General features: G+C 41.4%; 1 protein-coding gene across 4 annotated transcripts in view; it reads left to right on the top strand.

The window, feature by feature from the left end:
• sema5ba (sema domain, seven thrombospondin repeats (type 1 and type 1-like), transmembrane domain (TM) and short cytoplasmic domain, (semaphorin) 5Ba) overlaps positions 1-27,751 on the top strand; it is a 176,088-nt gene that overhangs the window by 32,618 nt on the left and 115,719 nt on the right. The window lies entirely within an intron of this gene.

Raw genomic sequence — 27,751 nt, 5'->3', positions numbered from 1 at the left:
CTCATTCAAAAACTTTCCATGAGCACTTTCGTGCATTTCTTCGATTAGTTTCCATGTCTTTCAACTGGATTCCAGCTTTGTATTTCTTCCAGTAGTTTTTTTTTTATTTTTTTATTTGCTTTTGTGCTCAACTTTGCTGGCAAACACCAAACTTCTCTCTTGGTCTTGCGGATATCTCTACGATGTGGGACTGCTATTATTTCTATTCTCTCATTCTCACTTTCTCTAAATATCTTTCACCCCATCCCCCAAAGACTCCGTGGCCTTTCTTGTGAAGGTAAGGCTTTTTTTTTTGGGTGAAAGCCCTTTATTCAGACTGAGTGAAGTGATTTGAAAAGTAGCGGTAAGAGTGTGGCAGTGGAGGCGGAAGAGGGGAGGATAAGCAGGAGAGGTGGGAGGACGGGTGGAGGAGCTTTATACAGGTGGGTAATGGACAAGTTCTACCTCTCTCTCCCTCTCTCTCTCTCTCTTTCTCTCTCACTCTCTCTCACTCTCTGAGAATGTGAATCACTCCGGCTCAGGCTGCCTTGAGCCTAATTGACAGTGTACAGTGAAATCACGGTTCAGATGACATGTTCGCAATCACCTTGTGACATCACCTACACCGGAACAGACTCGTCACTGTCATTGCATTTGCATGGCTAGCTAATTTAATTATTACAAGTCAGTGCTCGTATCATTACATCCCTCAACACAGAGGGTCATTATTTTCACTATCTTTCAGGCATTTTTTTCATTATTAGATGCACAGGAAGGAAACGTGGGCGAGTGTGGTAGGAGATGTGTAACAAAGGTCCTCAACTCGACCCAAATTAACAATTTTACCTAAAACTTTCTGCACTTGACTGTCGAACAGATCATGATATTTTGGCTTTTTGCTTAATGAATGAGACTTGACATGCAGTGAGACATCATCAGGCTTTGACTTCAGTCACAGTAATCAAGCTCTGCTTTGTTTGCACTGAAATGGCATGATTAAGACTTTATGTAGATTAACAAAGCATAGACATTCTGTTATCTGCCTTCAAGTGTAATTACAGATTATGTGAACACCCGTGAAAGTGAGAACACTGAGCAAACACATTGCCTGAAGCCGTGTTGTTATCTGTCTGTGTTAAATATGTTTTTTTTTTACTCACTCGTCATGGTCTCATCCCTTGAAAAAGAATTGTTCATTCATGAATCGGAGCAGATTCACGTCACAAAAGAACGTTTTAAAGTGGAAAAACCAACACAAACCAAACAATTGAATGTTATCATCTCTTTAAGTAACCTTTTGGTTTGTCTGCTGCACAGCGTCAATTGCCATCTGCCATCAGTTGTTAGATTTACTGGTAACAAGATGAGCACCAACTTTATCACAAATATAAAAGGAATCTCTTGAGGGTTCATCACCTGATTGTGGCCCTGAATAAAACCCAGATCTAATTCCTTTTTCGAACAAATATTTTGTGCCAAAAACCCAAAAACCTTCTAGGAGGGCACAGGACAATTCATCATGAAAAGCGCGGACCACTTCTGCTCCAATCTCACCCTCTCCTCGCTCTCTGTATTTAATATCCCTGAAGGCCAGCCCTGGCATTTGCTTACGTTCTGTTGTTGTGCTTAGTACTGGCCTCCTTCTCACTTACTCTGCTCAATTCAATTTGTGGCCTAAATGTCTTTCCCTAATATGTGTCATTGGAGCAGAGCAGCGGCGCTCCCACCCCGGGTGCTTTGAGGAAGCTCCTGTGTTTGTCTTGGTTCTCTCTCTGCTCCTCTGGGAGGAGATCAGGGGCTCCAGTCGTGGTTGGCATGTTGTCTCGTCCAGCCCCACTGTTGTTTGCTGATATTTAGTTCAGGCTGACAATAAGCCGGAAGAAAACAAGCTCCTTTCAGGCCAATAAGAGGGAGAGAGAGAAGGGGAGAGGGAGAGAGAGAAGGGGTGGGCTGAGAGGGAGAGAGAGACTTAGAAAAGAAGGGGGGACAGGGGACTCATCCCTGGATGGGGATTCTCTTTAAAGCTCTCTGTTTGTGGCCCCTAGGGCAGAATTAAGTGAGCGTCATTATCCCTGGCAAATTACCACACTGCCTTTGTGGTCCAGCCATGGTACATTAGGGTGCCTTAAAACGTGTCCGAGACGTGCCCATTCAACTCACAAAGAGAGGGGCCGCTGGCAGATCTTTGGCCTGGCTCACAGAGGAGGCATTCACACCACATTGGGGGGATGGTGATGGTGGTGGAGAGGGTCTTCTGAGATGAGTAAAAATCACTTAGGCCAAGGCCGATGTGACACAATCCTGAAACACATGCCAGCTGACGATGTCATCACTTGGCTTCATCTAGAGTTTGATGTGCCTTGGAAATCCTGGATCTGATAAGGAGAGTGAGGTTTGTGTAGACCTGCATGTGTTACATTCCATTAATACCAGGATTTGCATCCAGTCTCTCAGTGGACTAATTGCTAATTAGCAATGTAGCAACAAATCATCAGCTCGCTGCAAATTACGACGTTTCTTCGGCTGTTGGAGTTTTCAGTCGTCTCCTTGAGTAAACCACAGCTACTGACCAGATCTGGTTTACCCTGTAAAGTGAGGTGAAATGTGCCTTGTGTATCTCTATATTACCTTGACGATGGCAAACCTTCAGCAAGAAGCAAGACAAAGCAAATAGCAAAAATAAGGTGGACTGATTTAGGACACACCAACAGAAGCTATTCTATTTTTGCGTGAAGTGACAATGGCCCTACTCTAATGGCTTTTTGTTGGGTTGAGTAAAGGGGGTCACGCAGCTATCTGTCCCTGTAGTAGTACTTGGAGAAATCTCTGAAATATTTCTTTTCAGTGAAATAAATTTATTTAAAAACACATTACAAAATAATACATTTTAATATAAATTGAGACCACAAAAATGTAATTTAAAATAAGTTTTCCATTTGTTGTACTATTTTGTTTCAATATACGTTGATACAATGTGTTGTCACATTCACTCATTTTGTATTTGAAGTAGCTCTGGTTCTTGAACCGGTTGTGTTCAGGATCTAACAACAGTCACCAGTAAATAATCCTCTTATTAGGAATAAACCTGCCTACTGTGTGAACTGTCCGTAGCTGAATAGCATCGACCTGCATAGCTGCATTTTAACGGTGGTACTTGGAAAGCCAAATATTTTCTAAGGGTGGTACACTGTGAAAAGTTTGAGAAACGATGTTGTAGAGAATAGAACAGCGTTTTAGAAAGCATCCCCCACACTGTTGAATTTTGAACATTGAGGACACTTCTCTTGCTTGAAGATTTAAAGTAATGAGCAGGTGCAAAGTCCAAAGACGAAGAAAGAACTAGGGGTGCATTGTGTGACCTGGTTAGTGCTTCAGTGTTTCGTGGGGTCATTTGAGATGATTGGGTGGAGCATAGTGTCATTGATCCCTCCACCACTGAGAGGGGAAATTCTCCAAAGTTGTTGGAGCTGATCTGAGAAAGAAGAGCAGAACCAGTTTGAGTCTGCGATTTAGGATTTTCTGGTTGCAGAGTGCTTGCAACATATAGATGTCTGTCAGTTATGGATGACATCCGCTCGCAGCTGGAAGTTTAGTCGTGATTTTAAGCGGGTAGCTCAGGCTCAATATAGAGCAATCAGAGTTGATCCTCTGAGCCTGAAACAGTTGAATCAAGTTTCCGCCAAACGCCCATAAATTCAGAGCTGCAATGTCAAACTCTTCAAAGAAAACTAAATAAGAGAGCTGCTGAAGGCACTGTAAAACTCCTAGTGTGTGTAATGTTTGTTCTTGGCACCTTGCCTTTATTTATCATCTAATCAAGTGGAAGCTTTACCCCGACGATTGATGTCTCCTTCATTTTATTTTTCTAAGGTGGGAAATTTCATTACTTTACAACATTGTTTCTAGGTTTTATGAACTCAAACCCTCCTCTGAAGTGAATGAAGGAAGGGAGGCAGCTTTTGTCCAGGGGCCATGGTGGAAACCTGGAGCCCGTAAATCCTGCACTGATCTTTGGATCATTAAACTGCGAGCCCTGAGTCTTTGGGTTCTTTATCACCAGGCTTGGATCCCAGGCCATAATGGAGGCTAACTGGCTAATGATTAGCTGTCTTCAGCTCTGTTAGTCCAGAGCTGGCTGCTGCAGGTGCCTGTCTGAATGGGAGGAGGCTATGAAAACGCATAAATCTCCCATCAAATATTTTTTATCTTTTTATCTGTCCTACCCATGCAAACCTTAGTGTGAAACATGAATGGTTTATGATTGTGCAAAGCAATGCTGATGTGAACTATTCATGTTGTTCATGTTCATTCTTGTTACTACTACACAATAGTAGCTGGAGTGGTTTGCATACATGTAGTTGTGAATTCAGCAAACAGCAGAACTGATTGCCTTGTCCCAACACAGTCCCCAGCATTATGAAGCTGAGCAGAAGATGATTGGCTGTGAAAATGAAGACTGAGAGACAGTGTTTTGGATAATGATTGCCTTTTTTGTCTCTTCCTATCATAAAATCCTTCATTACTTTCGGTTGTTCTGGAACTATGCAGGCATGTGAATGCGATACACATTGGGCTTTGAAGGAAAAAGCAATGATCAGTCTGTCCGCTTACAAAATTGACTTTGAATGAACTCTGTTTGAAGAGGTAGCATGTAAGACAAGCTTTGTAAGGACACAAAGATGCAAAGATAAAGAATTCTGTGTCAGGTGTTACAGTGGATCATCTAGCACGGACACTGATCCAGGGTGATTGTAGCACCACCACACTAAATACGATTGTTGTCTGATCATCACTAACCAAATGTGTTTATGTTATTATTTCTCATCATTCTTGTATTTGAAGTTGCTAATCAGACTGCAGAAGAAGTCTTTGCCCAGATATCCACTATACATTTTCTGGGTGTCCACCAGCTACATCAGAAGTCCAGAAATGTTGGCGGTTTCCCCTAGAGGATAAATTGGTGGCAGATGTGAATTGTTGGGTTTCTGAGATTGGTCGATAGTAACATCTGTTTGGTTAAAGTTTAGTCATGGTTTTATAGGGTTATCACAGTATCAGAGATCCTCTGAGCCTGAAATGGTTGAATCAAGTTTCCACCAAACGGCCATAAATTCAGAGCACACCATGAGCTACAATGGTCTTGGCCAAGATATCTGCTATCCGACTGTCCACTAACTAAAGTCCAGAAATGTTGGATGTTGCCCCAGATGCTAAATATAGATGATAGCCATCGGGCTTCTGAGATTGGTCAATGGCAACAACTGTCTGGATAAAGTTAGTTAACTGGAACACTTTGAAAAAGTGTCCTGGAAGAGGGGTCCCTCATCCGTTGCTTTTCCAGAGGTATTTTGGGGAGTTTAGGGAGGCCTAAGGATAGATAGTGACATGTACAGATTTTAAAGCCCTTTAAGATTTGTAATTTTGGGCTATAAAAACAAAATTGGCATGACTTGACTTAATAGGTCTCTGATGGGATTTTTGGCATCAGAGTCTGACATGCAACCCACCCATCCACCACTCTGACCTCAACACTCTTATCTCTGCCTCACAACACATGTTGGCAATGAACAGAATTCCTGATGATACTGTGCTGCTTTTGGTGATCACATAATGTTGCTGAAAAGATTACTGAACCTGCCTTTAACATCCTCCTGCTCTCATTTTTACTGTCAAAAATACTCACTTTAGAAGTCTTCAAGAAAGCACAAGCAGTCCAAGCTGATCAATCAAAGTTCTTTTGGTCTACACATGGTGTTCCTACTGTTTTTTTAGTCCGGACTTGTGGTTACGCAGAGTCTGTGGCAGTATAAATCCAGCTTTAATGTGTTAACATCTCTAAAATCCTATTAGAAACCTTTGATTTGTTTTGGGCTAAACCAGCCTCACCTGACAAAGCAGTACTGAACTTTCTCCGCTGGAAGATTTTTTGCACGGTGAGAAAACCACTTTGACTCTCTGCAGCTGCTCGGTTGTAGGTTCCTGGCTGTAAACTTGCTGTTTGCTGCTTAATCATTCAGTAAGGATTAGTGGCACTGTGTGTTTTCTAATTATAGACCTGGGCTGTGCACTCTCCTCCTCTGTGGGGTCAAATCTAACCCACCAGGCCCTCAGCCAGCAGCTTACTCACAGCTACATTCAACTGCTACATTCACACGTCTATTTCTGAGTCGTTAACATGCCATCTTTTTATTGTTGTTTTTTATTGTTTTTATGCCTTTCTTCTCTCTGTCTCTCATTGAGTGCATAACAAAGACTTTTCATTTGGAAATAAAATAAAACTCATTGAGGTAGCTGTCAAAATAAATCACTTCTTGTATCAAGGAGGAAATAAGGAATTGACTGAAAGAAAAGAACACAAATTCTTCTTTTCCCCCAACACAATCAATCAGTTCCCTTTCACGTCTTTCACATCTTTTCATTCTTGGAGAACAATAGGTTTGATTAACCCCTCTGGGAAAGCTCATTATACATTTCCATTACAAAGGTGTTTGTAAGACATTTGGATTTGAAACGCCTGAGCATAAAAACATCGATCAAAAGAATATATTGATGTCTTTAAGCTCTGAAAGACAATGATAAAAAAAAGATGATGGCTGTCAGTCTGAGCCTAAGCAACTGCCTTAACAACAGGCCAGATGTGTATCCCGCATTGCCGATGTCAGTAATGTGTTTTTGATTTTTGACTGCTTTGTGTCCAGTCTATGAACTGGGAAGCTTGAAACAGAAGTACAGTATATGAGTTGACAGATAAAGAAGTTTGAGAGTCTCATCTGATGCCCACAAAATGTTTTATTCTGCCTTCTTTCACTTCCTAGATGAGGTGAGCTGCAACAGCAGGGCTTGAATTATATATTTATGAGTTTATTTTTATTATCAGACCCTGTTAGGCCCTACTGGGGGTTCCATTGTTGAGCTGAATCAATTTCACTTCTTCAAGGGACACCCAGGAAATGGTTCAATCCATTTTTAATCAAAGCACCTTATTAAGGTGCAGATCAGATTAGCGTGTCTATTTTCTCATCGGTCATTTGACGAGCCTGTGATGTGGAACCACATGGTGTTTGTGAAGATAACTGTATGTTCTCTGAAATAACCTTGAAATAATTCACTGTTACAAACTGTGTTATGATGCAAACCATTTAATTAACACTGACATTTGGAGAAATGTGCTTGTTTGCTATCCTAATAGCTGTGGCAACAGACCTGCACTTGGTTTGGCTCCACTGGTTGTCTGCATACAATGGGCTTGTGGACATGGGCAAGTTGCCTTTAGCTTAGTTTTATTACCATGTGAACAGTATCTCCATACATCTTTCTGCCCATATTGTGATCTCAATATGCAAATTAGATATATGTGATTGGTACATTTCTCAACAAAAATGGCTATCCCAGACTTTGTGCTTAGAGTGTTAGGGGTTAGAATACAGGCTGTATGGATTGCATTTGCATCTGGCTGAGATCCAAACACAATGCTGACTTAACGTTCTCTAGATCTGGTCTGGCAAGTCCGATTGTTGTCCGATCACAATATGTTCTAGATGTTGAACCTGGAATTACCATGCGTTTTTCTTTAACCAGGTAAACTATCCAGATTCAGATTGCATGTAAATACCAGATATCATATCTCTATATCTCTATGTATGCCAAAATCTGGTATATAGTCTGGTACAAAAAACAGTTTTGGTCTCTGTAGCTAATTTCCCTGTTCACAATAACTGTACTGAGGGTGAATTTATATACAACTCACCTGTTCAGATTATATTAAGGTTTAAGATTATACAGATTAACAGCATGGCCATTTGTTTGAGCACCCAAGCCTTCTCAGAAACCTGTGGGTGATGTCACATGTACGCTATCCATTCTTTATACTGTCTGGGGTTTTCACCTGCTTGTCCTGAGCAGGATCACCCATCTCAGTTTACATTGAATCTATCACAGGACTGACAGAGAGAGACAACCATTTGCCCTTACAGACAATTTATAGTTAGCCTAACCTACATGTCTTTAGAGGAGGCTGAAGCACCCACAGGGATTCACCACAAATAGCAAACATACAGGTTCTAACTCTCATTGTTTCTCCTCCAGTTTTTAGCATTGTTCTCGTCCACATGTGGGTTTCAGTTCACTTTTTATGTGCCTTCATAAAAAAGGCATCTTATTTATGTCATTCCTCTTGCATAGTTTGAAAGTATACATTCACTTCAACATATCGAAATGAGATTACATGTAATTCTCACTTATGCATAGGATGACCTTTCCTTTTGGTAGAATTAGGTTTCTTTACAGAATTAATTACTCGGAGGAGACTTCTTTGTATTTTCTATTCCTGTCTTTTTCTCTTTTTTTTGCACCATCCACTTTCACACACACACATCAACTTCAAGGAGCAGGATTAATAGAGAAGGTCTTATTAGTTCTGCTCTCACAAAAGAGTCTTAATTGAAAATGGCGACTGTATCAAACTTAACAGGCTGCATCAATTAGCTAATAGTTGAACTGGTAATTAGATCTTTGGAAATCTCGTTCTTTCAGGTGACAGTTGCAGCTGCAGAATTGTTCATGTTGTTCCCACAGAAGATATCTTCCATGCTTAGATTCTTCTTTGATGAAGATATTCACAGATATTCACGCTGTGGCCTCCAATTTACAGCTCAGCTTGATCAAACTGCTCATTTACAGAACTAATGAGAAAATGAACAAAAATTAAGGAATCATTTAGTTGTTGGGTTTCATGAAGAAAAGAGGCTGCGTTTCTCTTTCTGCCGCGTCTGATTATATCACAATTACAACAGAATGCAGTCTCTTTGGTGAGGCCGACGGCTCCCTTTCGGTATCAACACCGTCAGAGGCGTGTTGTCTATCGGGGCGGTAAACAATGCCACCAGTGATCAGACTTGTTTTCATTTTCATCACCAAATTTCCTGGCATAACGCCTGGGTCACGCATCAAGAAGACCGTAACGAGAAATTGTGTTGTGAGACCACATAGCAATTAAAAGAGGATACAAGATGTTTTTTTTTTTCTAATTACATCACAATGGATTTAATTATAGCTTCATGTTTTGCAAAGCAACAGTGTTGCAAATAGCGTCAGGCTTGATCATCTGTCTCTTGTTTGTGACAGGATGTTCCCTCGCTCTCTGGACTGTAATCAGCATTGGAAAAGACACCATGATATGGGAACGGAACACTGGCACCATTTGGGAGATATAAAGGAGTTTAAGAAATGGAGCAAATGATGCGCTGCAGCCTTTTTGTCTGTCTTTGTGTTTGATTCCATCTCAAAAGAATACAAGTAATTTACATCTAATGATCTTTTTAACAATAACTTCATGACCAGTAACCAGTGATGAGCTTTCTTGCAGTGACTGACGATTGACGAGCCTTTCGAGGTGCTCATGCTCAGCAAAGTTTGGATGCTTCGGTTAAAATGTTCCAAGGAAGCTTTTTTTAAAAACCTGAGAGAGTTCAAAACCATTGTACTCTCTGACAGCATATAGTGCTCCTGCAATCTTAAATCCCTCTCCCCGACATCTCCTCTTCCTCCTTTACTTTCAGTCTTTGTGAGAACAGCAGGGTCTGACAGCCTCAAGCTGAACAGTGTGAAGTGTTGTGAAATGGAAATAGCTTTGTGGTTACTCATAAATGTCTGACCATTTTATCTCTTATGGTGGGTTAGTGTGTGTGTATGTGGGTCATTGTTTAGATGTAGCTCGGTGTGTCCAGACTGTGAATCCATCTCCACTGACTGTTGATCAGATTTTGTTTCCCTGCTCTGTATGCAAATAACCAAGATCCTGCACAAGCTGCTGAATTTTCCTCCTGAGGCCATTGCAGGCCATGAGCCATTGTTACGGTCGACAATTAAATGTTGCCTTGTTTTCCTAGAGTTCCCATTACAGAATGTCTTGAATAGCCTCTATGTTGCAGACGCAAAAATGCCAGAATCAGCATTGCCCAAATATTCCAGAACTTAGTGCCCCCAATTACAGAGCATACCACTGTCATAAATATGAACATTTGTGCACAAATATTTGTTATTACATCATTTATGATCAAAAACTAGCGATTCGGCCAACACAGCCAAACATCAAGCAAGGTTCACACCATGTTACTGACTAGTCCAAGTCTAGTCAGCCCAGCTCGGCGTCTGTCTTTCAGCCTTTTATTTCACCAAGCTCTCACCAAGGACCAAAAGTCAGTCCCACATTTACTCTTGTTTGTTTGCGTCTTGCTTGGTCACTTTTTATTTTTTTCTCTTCACTTCTTCCGTCAGCGTGCCCTTCAGTCTTTTCGCCTCTGTCATTATGTCAGCCAAAGAGGCTGCTGAGCCTCTTGCTTAGCTCCGGTTCTGGCATGACACCAGCACAGCACTGGTTTTACCAATTCATTAGCTCATTAGTGAAGTAGTTGGCGGTGTGTTACTTTTTGCAGGTGATCGTACCCAGAGCTCAAAGTTACATGGTACAGAAACAGGTGTGTCTCCAACATCATCATCAAAACACCAAACGAGTGTTCATTCCATTAGCACGTTTCATGGAATCTATGCCAAGACAATGAAAGCTCTTCTAGTAAGTTGATGACATTCACACTGCTTTTCCCTTTGATTTAATACACATCTGTGGGATATTGCTGCAAAATGATGCTTGAAAGAATTATGCCGTAATAAATCTGTTGAGAAGCTGGTATAACAACCTGAAAACATGAGCCAATCACTCGCTGACACAATATGTAATTTAGCTGCAAGTCATCTCACTGCGACTACATTTCTTCATTCATTGTCACTACATGCTTCCACTCAAAGTGATACTCATATATTCTGTATGTATATATGAGTATAAGACTTGTAGAAAAGTTGCTGTCGTCAGCATGATAGTAGTACAAAGAAAAACAATTAAAAATCAAAGGATAAATCTTGGGTGCTGACTCTGCGCACTGTGTTTGTTCCCCTGAAACTCAGACGATCCCTTGGTACAATTTGGCTGATTAGATTCTCAGTGTGTGTCGACTGTGCTCACAGTTGTATTTTTAGCTGTCTTGTTAGTTGTCATTAGATCACATGAGATGAATTCTCAAGCCACGGGAACAAGATGTGTGTTTGTGTCACAGACCTTGTCAAATCCAGTGCAAAGTGGCAAACTGACAGCCACATGAGATCCAAAGCTATGTTATAAATATATTTTTCTTCTGTGATTGGTTCTCACGTGCCCGGGTGACAGCTCATAAACTGAAACATTTTAAAAGACGATTTAAACTCTGTGACTATTTTCATTTGACTTTTACAAATCTAGAACTCGAGAAATAGTATAATAATAGGTTGAATTAGAGTGGATAAAGCCAAAGATGCACAAGTTAGCTACTGGCACCACTGGACGTGAAAAGAACAAATTAATATGACTGAAAAATATAAGTAGCAATGATTTTTATTTGCAGCAACAGTCTGCTGAGTTTGCATTTGAAGCTCTTTGTATCTGTCTTCATCAATTTTTCCTGAAAAACAGCAGTATTTCTTAAAAGTAGATCAGTCTATGCCTTCATGCATTCAGTAGTTGGATATGTTCTACTGAGAAGACATTGTTCCCTGCAGTTTACAGTATATGAGCTCCACTTGTGACAGGCACAGCTTAGAAAAGGCTTCTGCTAATAAGAAGTAAAGAGAAACATGGAGGGAAAATGCAAATGAGTTGCTGCACTAGACCCCGAAGAAAGTTAAAACAAAATGAGTAAACTTCATTGTGCTTTTTCTGAATGCAGTATTTTTAGAATCTGTCTCACCTGCATGCTGAATTGATATTTTTTCAGTCTGACTGATAACAATCAGCTGTGCTCTCTGGGTGAATGAAGCTGAAAATAGGACGAGATGTCTGTGATAGCTCGGATCAGACCAATTAATGCGAAGGTGGCCGTATTCAGGTTTTCCCATGGTATTGCTGCAGGCGCCGCTGACCTATTGTGTCTGTTGTGTTGGCTGAGCAGAGACCGTCGAGAGTCTGAGGAGACTTGTTAAGAAACAAAGAGCTTCCTCGCTCAGGCTGCTGCATCATCGCAGATTGATTTTTGTCTGGACAGCGCAGGGACCCGGACACACATACTGTACCTCACAGACAGCCACCAACTCGGCTGCTTTCTGTGTCACATGACGTCTTTATTTTTGTCTTCTTGTGAGCAGTGTGTGTGTGTGTGTAATTGGAGGCTTTTGAAAACAATTGTTTTATAACAGTCAACAACAAAATGAATGCTTCGACTAAAATTCCTCATTTTGGAATCACAAAGGTGCTGTTGACAGGCTGTGTTTTCATGTGTCCTTGGCAGGTGAGCTTTTATTAAAGTTTTGTAGCCGATCCCCAAGTAGCACAATGCTAGAGAGTGATGATTGCCCACAGCTAAAATTCAATAAGATGGATTTGGTGGGAACAGCAGCTCCCGCTCACTCACTCGCTCACTCACCATTTCTCTTCCTCTCTCTCTCTTTCTGTCTCACGCTCCCTCTGCCTCACTCTTTCACACACGGCCAGTCTCTCATCCACCAGCAGGGTTCCAAATCAGTCATTTGTCTGTGCCAGATCAATGCACTGTAATCAACAGGGGAGGCGCATTGCTGGCCTTTAATGGAATGCCTCCTACCTGCGCTGCCCATCTTACAGAGTCTGAAGTGGATTCACCAAAGCGGTCGGTGATCAACGGCGGCGAACACATCAACTGTCTTCTGTTGTCTCCATTGTGCCTGACGGTGCAGCGCTGAAAGATTGCGGCCTGCTGTACGGATCGCTTTGAAAGCTTTGAGAAACAGCAGCGTGAATGCAATAAGCCTGCACTTAATTACACTCACACAAGATTTGTATTGGATTCCAGTGTTGCTGCCGGGCAGTGAGGGTGAACTGCACTGACTTACTGTACATTTAAACACGTCCTTTATTGTGTTTAAAGTTTAACTGGAAGAATTATGAAAGCATAAATAAATACATGGAATCTTCCCTTTGTTGAATTTTGCTTTTCCAACATGCATATAAAAACGTCATCAGCAGTAGGTAAACCACATCTTCATGCCGTCACATAAAGTATGTTCTAGTGCCAAGTCAAGTTTGTTAATTAGGTGGATGCTGTAGGTGACAAAGGATGTGATACAGATTTTTGTTTTCTTTCTGGACATGATGTATCTCAGCCGCATCAGGTAAAGATGTATCTTCACACCAAAAAAGATTCTGACATAAGTTTTGGATGAGCTGGAGACGAGAGGATTTTTTACAGGAGTCATCAGTTAATAATCTGACTGGTTATGAATGTATGTATGACATTTTCAGAAACATTAAATTAGCATGTTTGTCGTAGGTTTCTGTGATGCTGAGTTATGGAATAGGACAGAGAGCCAAGACTGTTATTTGTAAGTTATTGGTTATTGATAGGTCAGGACTTCAAAAATAATCAAATCTCAGTCTTATCAGCATTAAACTGTAGAACATCTTGTGACATCCACACTAATGGAAATTGATATTATGTTTATGAATAATATGACCTAGTGGGAGCATGTAAATGGAAAATAAGACTGGACCTAGTATTAAGCCCTGGGGCACCCCACAGTGAACAACTGTAGATTGTACTGTAAATGACCTGGCGTCAGCAAGTCCAATACAGAAAAACCTGTCTTTCAGGCACAACCTAAACCAACATACAACATAAAATTTGAAAGTAATGTCACTGATACCCAATAAAACTTCTTTTAACTGGTACTGCACACACAGTTACTGCACCTTTTTACTCGATTTGACAACTCAACAGCATTGCCTGTTTGTTGATACACATAAACAACCTATAGAATGTGTATATCGACCTGAGAGGCAACTGCTTCAACACCTTCAACACTTTTCTGTGTCATCTGGTCAGATTTGTAATCTTGTTCATGCAGTGTTCATTTTAGACTACTGTACTGTGTGTTTGACCTCTGTCAAATAAAAAAAGCTGCTCCAGCAACATTGATAGTGCCGTGGCTTTAGTCAAAGAACAGTACTCAGCCCTAGCCATAAAAAGGTGACATTTCAGAGATCCTACAGTATGTGAGGAATGAGATGAAATTAGGAAGCAGGTGTTTAAGATTTTTCCAGATTCCTCTTGTGGCTTTATGCTTCCTGGTTGCTTGGAGACATCCTGAGTTGCTTCGCTGCCCATTAGCATTCTACAGAGATATCAGGTATGGGGCTTGAAGGTTGTCATAGCATTTTCTGTACCAGATGTTCCTCTTTCCACAAGTAATGTGAGATTTTCTGCCACTTCTAAAATGTTGAATAATCCATATGATCACCATCGGAGGTCCCAACCCCAAATACTAGTATTCATATTGTAATTTTATGATGCCATGTCTATTTTTTTTGTTGTTGCCATTTTTATTCTGCTGCTCACAGTGAGCACCCTCTATGCTCACACCACAAACCAACAACTATTTGACTGATTTGGGTGAAACTGGATCATATTTTGTGGAGAACATGTTTCCCTCTGATGTCCTCCAGCTGCTTTGCCTCAACTCTGTGTGATTTACAGAATTTCCTGTTGGACAGTAAAGTAAACTTCTGTGAACTAAAGGTGCTGTCAGCTAATTAGTCATGTCTGGGGTCTGGGGGAATGGAGTGGTGTCGTGCCAGAACCGGAGCTGGGTGAGCAGGCAATGTAAACAGACTCAGCAGCCAGACAGGAGTAAACTAACTTTTTGTCGTTAGTGAGGGCTTGGTGAAATAAAAAGCTGAAAGACAGACACAGAGCTGGGCTGACTGCTGTTGGACTAGTCAGTAACATTAGCTGCTGCTTTCTTGTGTTCTTGCACTTGCTTGATGTTTGACTGCCAAGTTGTGGACATGCTAGTTTTTAATCAGAAGTGTACAACTAGCTATACTTATGGCAGTGGTATTGCACTACAAATTCCTGCACAATGTTCATTTAAAAAAGATAACAGACAAGCACCTCATAGACTCAAATCTAATGGTATTATAATCCTGTATTTTGAATGATTGCTGCCTTTGATTATTCTCGTGCCTGCTGTTCTGTCTGATTGTTGTTTAGCTATTATTTTCATCAAGTAGAGCTTCCAGAGATAAGCTCAGTCACAATGTCCCGTCTAGCTCCACAATGTCCACATATATTGTTTTTTTAAAAAGTTATTTCAAGCTGTGACTGTGATCCATTTGTCAATGATTTTTCATTCTCTTTATCACAATAGTCTCTGACAGGAAGACAGGGCAGCACAAACAGCATGTAAAGAGCTAGACAAGTGGTCTGTGTTGTGTCTGGATGACCGCAGGCCTGAGCTCAGCGCCGCCGTCCCAGCCGTGTCACTCATAACATAGACACAGCGCAGACACAAAGAGCTCTTTAAACGCCAGCCACCGGCTTGTCATCAGGCTGCCTGTGATTGATCACTCTGACACAGTTCAGTAGTGTGTCATTATTGTGCAAGGCCTTGAAAATGTGGCTCTTTTAGACGAGCTGTCACACATAATAAAATATTACTGTTGACTACTGTAGATCAGCTGAAGCTGGAAAATGAAAAAAGGACACAGAGTTTGTATCATTGTGGTTGGGGCTGTGGTGTTTAATGCAAAAAAGGTTTGCTGCTTTTCTGCCTTTAATTTTATATTCTTCCTGCTGGAATACTAATTCAAACATTTGCTTCATTCTTGCTTGAAATTCTGTCTCCTGTGAGAGAAGGCTGGCATTTGCGTTGATCAGTCATGCACTCAGATCATGCCTTCCTTCCACGTTCCCGTGTGTACCATGGTGTCAATTAAACCTGAGGTCTGCTGTGCTCTAGCGGGCTGACTCCATCTAATGGGGCTCCATGCAAGGAGACTATCCATAATAGAATTAATAATGAGACACACTTGCGAAAAGGGCTCGGTTATCACCACCATCTCATTCGAAGTGAATTTTTACCGAGCTCTCTCGCTCTCAGAAATAAAACATTAGACACAACCGGATGAAACCTCGAGCCTGACCACGAGACTTCAGAAGACTTCATGGTGCATTAAATTCCAATGAGGTCCAATCCTACCTGGCATCCTGCTGATTAAAGTTGCCTGTGTGTGTGTGTGTTTCGGTAAGGAAAGGGGAAGTATAGTGTTGTACAGTTACAATTCAGATCTATCACTGGAGAGAGGAAGGGAGCTGACGGGGAGCAGAAGGGTTTATTAGTGCTCCTCTTTCTGCTCGCTGCCACAGAAATAGAACAGAGAAGATGAGCGATGCTGCCGAGGAGGAGAGATCTGTACTCTGAGAGGAGATGCACAAATAAAACCATGAGTATAAAAGATTTTTATTAAATAAATGAAGACTAAAAAATATTTTCTTTTACAAAGAGGTAGGAGTTTATTGAATGATGTGTTTATATTTCCAAAAGTAGCAACAACTCATCAGAGTAAATGGAGAAACTGGGCTATTGTCATAAACAGCAACTGTCGCCATGCCCATGGATAAAATAAAAAAAAGAGCATCACATAAACTCAAGAGACCATCAGCAGAAAATAGAGTGGAAAAACTTCCCGTCACAGTACTTTAACACAGAGAAATACCTCCAGTAAAAATGTCAAACTCAGTCAATCCAAAATAAATTTTAGATCCCGTTGAAGTGTGTCACAAACTGCTGTGCAAAATTGTTGGTTCATTTCACTTTGGATCCCAGATTAGCCTCCATCAGGGGAACAAAATAGGTCTTGCAATCTGAAACTTCAAAGTTGTGCCCAGTGTGGTGTCACCTTGGTTTGAGTTACTGTGTGCACAATGTTGACTTTAAGAAATACCTGTAGTTTTATTAGAGAAGCAACTGATTTTGTGCCCAGTAAATACTGTCTATTGCAGTTTTCACACTCCTTTTCTTTAGTCACATTCACCTGGACTTGAAGAGCTATGGCTTGAATGCATTTGTTTGATTATGTGATGGTTTACACAGTTGAGTTGCTTTTAGGGCAACACTATACTATATCTCTATACTATATCTCAGGACTGAAATGTGCTTTTCAGAGATAAGGTCGATATCAGTTGTTTCAGACGTGGAGAGAGGTATTCTTACATATATATATATATATATATATATATATATATATATATAATAATATATATATATATATATATATAATATATAATATATATATAGATAATATATTATATTGTGTGGGTTTTGTTTATATATATATATATATAAATACACACACACAGATACATATACATATATTACAGATAGATATCAGTCTATATAAGCAGATAATTATATATGTGACAAGAAACCTGATAAATAAAAGATTAGGTGTTTGTGACAGTAGGAAACTGTCAACACAATGTTGTTGTGGTTTCTTTAAGTGAACTGGTAGAATGAGTGATTATAGCCTCGGGGTCTGTGTGTGTGTGTGTGTGTGTGTGTGTGTGTGTGTGTGTGTCTCCTTGTCAGGACTGTAGGTGCGTGTTATAGTGTGTTTGTGATACGGGTGTCCCTTACTGCACTCATGCTCAGCGTCCAGGGTGAGTGATCAGGGCAGTCTCTGGGATTGAATCCAGCCAGGTCTGCCTGATCACCAGGCTCTGCAGCAGGCTGAGGGCTCTTTTCATTGACCCCCTGTCTATCCCCGCTGATGGGATCAGGGCTGTGGAACACTACTGCTAATAACACTCCACAGCCCTCCTCTCTCTAATTGGCATGGGCTATGGGGCAACTCACAAACAGTACTTAATTGCCATGTCAGCACAGGGGAATACCAATGTGGCGGGAGCATATTTCTTTCTTTTTAAAGATTTTATTTTGTTGTAGTGCTGAAATGATTAGTTGACATTCTGCTTTGCTGCTTTGTTTTTTTTTTAAATCTGACAAACAAAACAATCAAACAATAAATGAACTGAAACTGGAAAATAATCATCAGTTGCAGCCATACCTGATGTTCGAGTGGAAGTAGAAAGACCAGGAGGTCCCCAGATGGACTAAACCTGGAGATATATGTGGGTGATTTTGGACTCTAAGTTCCCCATAGACCTGCACAAACAAGCTATTTGCAGGAATGTACTTGTACTGCACACATTATAAAACTGGATGATGATTTAAAGCTCAAATGATGAAATAAATTCTTAGATAATAATCTGAAAGAGGTCAGAAAATCTTCAAAGAATCTTCACCAACTCTGCAGCTTTATGGAGCTTTTTTAGCCTCTTTCAGCTCAAAGTTCTGGTTTTACAGCACATTTAGCCCTCTGCGTTCTCATTGACGTCATTTCACAGGACAGAGAAGTGCACCAGCTCAGTTAGAGCTTCGACTTTATGGAGATCAGCAGCGAATAACATTCAACATGAGTGCAGAAACAACTCCAAATCACTGATAATGCTGCTCTGTGTCTGCTAGTTGATTATTTGCTCATAGCCATATGGCAGTATGTCAGGTCTGTGTGTCAGTCAGCAGCTTTAATGTGATGTTTATCTACATGATCACATGTCTAAATAAACGATAAATGATTAACAAGTTGTATCTGAATGAAACTTATTACAGCATTAGCTCCTGAATGATTTTGCTTCACTTCAACATGATACAATAACTTATTTAACCACTCAATAAACATTTTCTTTCACTCTGATGAACACGAATAACTCTTATGTACATATCACATATCAAGATAAGCCTGTGATAATTCCTATTACATGCATGCAAACAGTATTAATACGGATCACATCAGAAGCTGTGCCTTGATAATTAGCTGCAGATCAGATTTGTGTGATTCTGTATCTGTGTTTGTGTTGCACACTGTACACAATGCAGCCACACACACACTCTTTGCTCATCATATCCAGTGATATGTTTTGATCCGGGCTCTCTTTGAAGTCGGATGTAATAAATTTGCTCATCAATTACACTGACTGGCTGGGCCTTCTGTGCCTGTTTTGTCTGGTGTCCGCTCCAGTTAATTACAACAGAATGCGCTGTGTCATCCTTGAGATAGCAGCTAATAAGTGTGAGCTGTCTGAATCCCTGCAACGCCTGCTTTGCTCTCAGAGAGGAAACAGCACGCAGAATGGAAAGGTGTGTTTCAAATAATGTACGGGCAGTGTGTAGGTGCAGAGGGCAGCCTCGCTCAGAGGCCCTGCAGGGACCTCACATTAACACACTATACTGTGTTGATGTGTGAGCTGGTTTAGGATTCCTCAGATAGTTCAGAACATTCCAACTCCTTCATGTTTGAAGTGTAGAGATAGTCTTACGGCACTATCTTATTGTTATCAGCTGTTATCGGCTCCGCCGCCATTGCCCTGACGTGTCTGCAACTCATCACAGAGACGTGTTTAAAACATTTAGCTGCACAGACGCCACGCACCAAAAGATCTGAAAGTATGGTAGATCCTGGAGGACGGCCCAGAGAGGATGTCTCAGGAAATATGAGCTTTAGTGTACTGCTGGAGATGCACTCACATTGGCCTATAACAATAACAGATAACTGTCTGTTTGTTGTGGTTAATAAATATAATGACACTTAATAAACAAAGGCAAACATTTCAGATTGACTTGTTTATTTTCCTCCGGTGAATACATTTTTCGAAAATCAGCATTAGTTAAGACAAGAGACGTTATATTGACTGACACTGTTTTATTATTTACTTCTTTGAAATGTAGACAGGCAGCAATGCAATTAATTTCTCCTCTATCTGCCAGTGACATGTTTACATTTGCAGTGTCGGTTACAGAATAACTATTTATATTCAGTAATTACATTATTGAACGCTATTGAAATGGCCTAATCACCGTTGGATGAATTGTATGGTAAACACAGGTGTTTTGTCATGTGTATGCTCTCACATTCTAAAAAGCCTGTTAGAAGTCTGGTGAAGTGTACTGTCCCCCTCTGAGATCACAGTGAAATCACTGGAGCAAGAGGACTTTGGTTCAAATCCTGGACAAGCACTCAATTACTACAACTACAAGGTTCTTAACTGAGTAAAATGACCAAAGTATTTACATGACAGCCATGATAAGAGCTGTTTGAATTCCCTGAATGTTAAAAGAAAGGAGCTTTACTGCTTCCTTACTGATCTCCTTTAACATAGGATACAGTGGACCATCCTTTACCAAAGGAAAGGAGATAATGCCGCCCCACAATTCCTTGTGGCAGTAGCATGATTCTGAAATGTGTGACCGCTGCAAGCTCAATCGATTCATCAGCTAATTGATTCACCACTAGTGGTGTGGATGTGGATCTCTTTGTGCTTTGTTGAAAAGTTTAGATTCTGTCTGCAAAACTTACTAAATCTGAAAAGTCTGAACTCTTTTCATTTTTATTCTTTGCTTGAGGACTAAAGTTTTCGTCACCTTTTCAGTCTGCACAGGTCACATCTAATCAGTTCTTATTTTTCAGCACAGAACACAAGCACAGACGCACGGATAAAAGCTCACACTGCTTTCCCCGACCCCTCTCCACTCCCCCTCAAGCTTGCCGTTTCTTTGTGACCTTCGGCTCTCCAATTAACAACCTCCACTCAGAGAATCGGACCCTCTCTTTTGTGGCTGTGTCAAGGCAGAAATGTGTTGGACAGACCTTTTGTTTGAGTGGTTACTCATGTCTCTGACTTTTTGTTCCCTAATAGCCCATCATCTGGGCACCGTCCCTCTGACCTTGCGCCTCTGACACATGGTCTGCTAAACGATGGGGAAAAGGCCACAAGTCTGAAGACTGGAAATGTATAAAGAAATTCAGCATATTCGGAATACTAAATGCACTGAATGTATTCATAGGTTTTATTGAATTTAACTGAAAAAATTTTGGTTTGATAGATTTTTTGTCAATTAACCAATTATACCAGTGATACCCAACCTTTTGACCTTGGAAATGGAAAAGAAAATTTGTCCATCCATCTATTTTCTTCCACTTATCCAGGGTCGGGTAGTGGTGGCAGCAGGTTTAGCAGGGCGTTCTAGACATCCTTCAGCTTCTCCTGCGGGATCCCAAGGTGTTCCTAGGCTAGATGGGCTATATAGTCCCTCCAGCAGATTCTGGGTCACTTTCAAAGGAAGGTAACCAGGAAGCATCCTGATTAGATGTGCAAACCACCTCAGCTGGCTCCTTTCAATGCAAAGGAGCAGCAGCTCTCCTTTGGGCTCCCTCCGGGTGTCTGAGCTCCTTACCCTGTCTCTAAAGGCTGAGCATTATATCCGTGATCTCATTTCTTTGGTCACTACTCAAAGCTCATGACCATATAGGTGAGGGTTGGAACATAGATGGACTGGAAAATCGAGAGCTTTGTCTAGTTCAACTCCCTTTACCCCACAATGGTCCGGTACGGCTGCACCAACCCTCCGGTCCATCTCATGCACCATTTTCCATTTTCCCATCACTCATAAACAAGATCCTGGGATAACTGAACTCCTTCGCTTGGGCCAGCAACTCATTCCCAATCCAGTGGTATCATTCCACCATTTTCAGAGAATCAAGGCCTCAGACTTGGAGGTACTGACTATCATCCCGGCCGCTTCACACTCAGCTGCAAATGGTCGTGCGTGCTGGAAGAAAATTAGTATTGATAGTTGATTGTTTGTCATTAATAAGACAATAATGCCAAACGCTTCCTGGTTTCAGCTTCTCAAGTGTGAGGATACGGTGCTTATCTCTGTTTTCACTGTAAACAGAATATTTTTGGATTTTAGACTTAAAAAGGAAGCAAAGTCTGTTCTACTCTTTATGTTTTAAAAGAAGCTGGATATCACATCTAGATTTATATTGAGAAATTGTAACAGTTTAGTATTAGCAGGTTTGGACCCAAAAGCTCCACTCAAACACCAGGTAAGGTAAGGATAAGGGTTCTGCCTTGGTCAGAAAGAGGCAAAAGTCAGTAACACAATACCAGGCAGGCAAAGAAAGTAGGAAAACGTATCCCGCTAGAGATCAGGCAGCGGGGCAGAAGGAGCAGGTGGGGTTTCATTGAGGCAGAGATGATGGCTGAATGCGCTAATTTGAAAGAACATACGATGATCCGGCGGAGGATGAATGGGAAGGGAGTGGCAGGATGTGAAATGACATGACAGGAGTTATTGTTATATAGGAAAGTAAGGTATCAGATATTAAAAGGTACAGGCTGTTGATTGATTAATATTTTCACCTTTAAAGCAGCAAACAGTTTTCCCAGATTCCCTGTTGTACAACAGTGTACAACGGTTGGCATTTACATGGTGTTTTTGATTAGTTGCCTGTGAGACCCGCCACAACACGTCCTCTATAATACACCTGCCCTCAGTGCGTGGAGTGTAACTCTCTACCGTGATACTGGTGGCCAAAATTGAACAGTCTCTTACTCTCCGAACTAGTTGGGTGAGTTCAAATCAATACCGGCCCGAGGGCTCCAAGTTCACACAATGAAACAGTATCAAGTAGACACAGAGAGAAATGCAGTCGATAATATCACATTATGGTTTCAGTGTGTGTGAATGAAGGTGTGAGACTGTGGTTGACAGTGCCAAGTGAAATCATAATAGAGTTTCTGAGGGCCAGACAGAGTGTGTTATTACAGACTGGGGACGTGGAAAGGTATAAAATGGCTGACTGTTACAGGTGTGTGTTTGAAGTGGAAGCTATGGACCTTGAATCTGTGTGTGTGTGTGTGTGTGTGTGTGTATGGCTTAGGATTTCCCAGTATATCTTATGGATCACACGTACAATAAATGTACACAGTATAGACGCATGTGTGTGTGTGTGTGTGTGTGTGGGTGTGTGTGTGAACTGAATCATCCCCTCCCTCCCAGCAGTCTGTCAGTCATATCACATAATAACACTGCAGTCTGATTTGACATTTACTGACCATTAATAGCCATCTCTTTGGCCTATAAGCCCATTATCCTTCAATCAGACTCTTCCCCAATCACTCCTGATCAAATTATACTCACTCTCTGATTGCTACCATCACTATGAGTGGCATGTAATTGGAATCCACTTTTACCAGAGGCCAATATTTGTTTGGTTGTCTGTTCAGCTGAAGACACAAAAAAAAAGCAGCCATTTAAATCTGAAAAATGAAACAGCTGCAATCAGGAGCTGGACTTGACACTGTGATTTGAGAGGACCAATGTTTTTAAAGCAGTCTGTTGAGGTTTGTCAAGTTGTTGCACCTACCAGCAAAATCAAGCTGATCTCTAGAGGAAACATTTCATTGATTTGATTTGTGACATTTGAGGGAATCATTTCAGTAGTTCGAGGACACCTCCCTGCTGCTCACTCTCTTCACTGCTAGAGTAACTTAATGCCATTAGACTAATATAAAAGCATTAATTATGTAATCTGACAACATGATTTCACAAGTCAAGGGCACTAGTTATTAAATTGATGGAACAAATTGCTAATTAGTATGTAGAGATCATTAATTTGATGATACAAATGACTCATTTGTGTGCTAAAGTGCTATCTCTGATCCCTGCCTGGCTTGTAGAGACAAAACAATCTCAACTTAAGATCTTCTTACTCTTGCACTGTCAAACTCCTTTTTCCTGGTTGTCCTGTCCAAACATGGCTTATTTACTTAAAATGCTGTATATCTAGTAACTGAAATCTGAGTGTAGATGTTATGCACTATAAGCCTACTTGAATCTCCCTTATAGAAGTTGCACTTCTCCAATGAACGACGCCTGGCTCTGCCACCCGTACGCTCAGGGTAATCCAAACTTTTCTCGTCTGTTGTTCCCCGTTGGTGAAATGTCCTACCAGTTCCTACCAGATTTGGGGCGTATTAGGTATTATACAGAGCCTGTTTTTCCCTCCTACAATCCCACAGATTGCACACAGATACACACATGGTCGGGGGAGCAAAATGAACAGAATGTGTGCATACACACACATCCAGCGCTTTGCTGTCTCCTCTCACATCACCGCTCTGATGACAGTCCCACAGCTATATGAGTATATCAGATGGCACCTTCCCTCAGGCACCATAATGCCTTGATTCCAGCACAGCCTCTGATTTGATATCGGGCATAATCCAGACAGCGCCTGCCAACCTCACCACCTCATCAGCCCTGTCACTCAATGTTGTCCCTAAACACACACACACACACACACACACACACACACACACACACACACACACACACACACACACACACACACACACACACACACACACACTATTTTCTCCAGTCCAGGGTCAACCCTCCCTCATTCCTATAGAAGATCTTTTCTCTGGTTGTGCCTGCCTTCTCAAGCATGAGTGAAGGGACTCAATAACAAGAGATGCTTGCCGTGACCCCTCTGTCACCTTCTCTTTCCAAGAAGAGAAAGAAGAAAGGGTCTTTCGTTCTTCTTTCTCTTCTCACCCTGTAACCATCTTCATCGCACATTCCACCGTCCTTCCCCCAAGTGTGTTGCCTATATGTTCACCCCTCAACTCTCCTGTTCCCTTGAGACTCTCATGAGGCACCCCCAGTTGCCCTCACTCACCCCTCCCCATCACAGTCCAAGCATTAAAAGAGATTGGTGGGGTTGAGCTATTCAGTTGAATTAGACATGGTCAATGTAGCCTTGGCTGGACCAAACCCCCCGAGGGCAAGAGTGGGACAGGTTGAATAGGATGGGAATATGGTGGCAATATGCATCCTCGGAGCGGTTGTCGGAGTTCATCACGATGTTGTAAGGCTGCTTTGATTTGTTAGTTTGATTAAGAGGAGACAGATGTAAACACACATAATGCACTGTTCATGAACCTCCTGAACTGAGCAGTGAGATTTGTGTGATTAGTGAGATGTTTGATTTACAGTCAGAATCGGAGCCATCGATCTCGTGTTGAGTTCCTTGAGGAAGCAGGTGCTATTTCTTTCTGTTGTAATTCATTTTTTGGGCATGTGAGAGAAATTCCTGCAAGCTCTTGGATGAGGAGGCATTGATATTCCTGTGCTATACATGCTAATAGTGAGTGGTGGGAGGATTGCAGCAGGCTCTGTAGGAACATTTTTCATGCACTTAAAGCTCTGGAGGGGCTTAACTTGAAATCCTGCTAAAAGACGCTTAACAATGATGTCTAATCACTTTTAACGAATCAAAGAAAAAGGGAAAAGATTCCTCCTGCGGGAGCTTTGCTGCAGAAATTACCAATTACATTTCTTATCTGTTATCCCAGATGACAGCCTTTTTTTAAAGCAACAAACATTGATTTTCTTTTTTTTTGTTGTAATTCTCACCCTTTGGTCACACAGACTTCCTTCCTAGTTCCGCCCCGAAATGGCACAACATAGGCAGTGTTGTGCCAGAAGCAATTTAATCAGTGTCTTAACAAATTCTGAGGACATTGGGCACAGGGAGTTGTAATTAGAGGTGCTCCCCTCGCAGGTGAAGTTAAAAATGTAAGAAGCAAATGGCCAGCACAGGTCCAGGGGATCCTGGAAAGTTTTGGTCCATAACTTAGTGATGGAAAAAAAGAAATGAGGGAGCAGAGTGCAAAGCAAATAAAGAGCGATAAGAAGAGGAGGAGGGGGGTTCAAAATGAGATAGCGGAGAGTCTTTTTACGACTGGTACGAGGTGGATCGACACACCTGCCTGAGAGGCCCCGCTGCCCGGAGGAATGCGATGTGCTCTGACAACTCGCGGGGACGCATTTAGTTCAGCCAGTAGTTATGGCCCGCCTGCCAGCCTCTTTTCCCTGACTCTTTTCTTTAGCTGAAGGCGAACAGTAAAACTTGGAGCCGAGGCTGTCAGGCTGAACCATCTTCTGTCACCACATTTTCAGCTAAATGAAGGAGGGAGTGGGAGAAAAGATGGTGGGGGGGGGCATTCTTAAACCCATAGACTTGTTTTTTTCATCAGCCCAGAGCGTCTTACTCGCTACTATCCATTCATGACTCCTTTTTTTGGAAAGGAACAGTTTCCTCTGCCAGCGAAAAAATGGCAGGTTGACAGAGTGGGTTGACTCACTGTCACCACCTATATACCATATGTCATATACAGTATATACATATACTAGCATCGCCTCATTTTAACACATATTGTTCACATTTGCTTACTCCGAGTGTTCATTGTCCTAAACACTTCACTTCCTCGCACTGTGTTGCATCAGTGGGCAGTTCGCCATCCAGCTCTCCCCGGGAGACCTGAGGTCTGTGCCGAAATACACTCAACCCGGTTCCCGCTGCTTGACTACCAACTTGCCGCTCTGTTGCCATAGATACTCGTTGGCATTGGCAGGGACTTATGAGTGCCTGTGCTCAGGAAAAGGTTGAGATGTACTGGCTGCAATCTGGATAAAGAGTGGAAATTATTTTTTATTTATATATATAAAGGAGAGCCTATTGTTTATCTAGGTTGAGCCTTCCAAAATGATCTTAGCAGTTCTTTTTTGTCTTTTTTTTTTATTATATGCCACCGGGAGAAAAAAAACCCTGAGATGTTGAACTGCTTTGGGTTGTTTACAACGAGCTGCACCATGCTGAAGCATCCTGGTGAGATATTAATGCAGTACACCTTAACAGGAAATACACTGCCTCCAGCTTTTAAACATTTAGGTCAAATTGTGTGTCTGTTGTATATTGCACACAGCCAGAGGTGAGAGAGTTCACTTACTCAAATATTGGACTTCAATAAAGTTTTGAAGTAGTGGTATTTCATGACATTTAGTACTAACATTTTGACTTTATCTCCAGACTTTTACGCCACAACTTTTTGTCACTAAATTGTGATTGACAGCAGAGTAAACAAACTTGCTCTGTAGCTGTGCTTTTAGCGGTGGTATTGAAGGGTAATGAGCATAGCAGCCTCTCATGGGGGCTAAAGATGTACGTACGTTTGCATTCTGTTTAATGTACTGCAGCTTAAGATGTATGCTAATGTGGATTAGAATGAAACATTTGAGTGGCTATATGGGAACAAGTTTTCCATCTACGCAGGGAACTAATGGTGTTCTGACAGATTAATGCAAATGGAAGGAAGGAAAACACAGGACATGTGATTTACAGCGCTAATATATATGCTGTAGCAAACAAAGAAAGCAGCTTAAGTAGTGGGGGAAAAAAAGGCTCAGAAACCCAGTATTATGTATGGACTCGAATGTTGAATAGTACTGATGGGAACAAAAGTAACTGACTGGAGAACAGGTTGGCAAACTAAACATAACAGAAGCGGCTGGTGAGTCAAGGGAATAATAAAGTACAAAAAATCCAAGTAAATCCAAGTGAAGTTCAATCAACAGGAAGTAGAAATACAAGACACGGAAGGATGACCTACAAAATAAAACAGGAAACACAAAACTACAAACTTAAAACCATGACAGATTAAGGCAGTTCAAACGACACTGTCTTTTATTTCAGGAAGAATCTAAAAACCTTGAAATTAAACATAAATTCTTTTTCTGTAATTGATGGTGACGAGCTCCAGCAGCAGATTGTAACACATACACACACACACACATCGTTTCACAACACCCCCACCCCCTCATCAAACCAACCACAGTGCAGAGCCTGGAAATTTTTTTACAATGAATACTTTCAATACTTGAGTACATTTTACAGCTAATGGTACTCGCTGCAAGACCTTTACTTGGAGAATTTCCTACAGTACTTTTTAAAAGGACTGAAAGACATCTTCCTCCTCCGCAAACACCATTTCCAGCTTTAAGGCAGTAAATCTCTCTCCTCACTTGATCACACCGTTATTGACAATGAGACGTGCCTGGCCATCTATTAGTTCAATCCACACAAGTACCCCTGTCTCTGGCGTATAGTACACCTTTAATCGACTCACCGTATCCGGCAGGATGTCTGAATGACCGACTGACAGGCAAACAGTGTGTGTGTGTGTGT

The sequence above is a fragment of the Larimichthys crocea genome, unplaced genomic scaffold (genome assembly GCF_000972845.2).
Source record: "Larimichthys crocea isolate SSNF unplaced genomic scaffold, L_crocea_2.0 scaffold319, whole genome shotgun sequence".
NCBI classification, from domain to species: domain Eukaryota; kingdom Metazoa; phylum Chordata; class Actinopteri; family Sciaenidae; genus Larimichthys; species Larimichthys crocea.
Note: the sequence above shows the minus strand (reverse complement) of the source record. Positions and strands in the feature narration are given on the sequence as shown.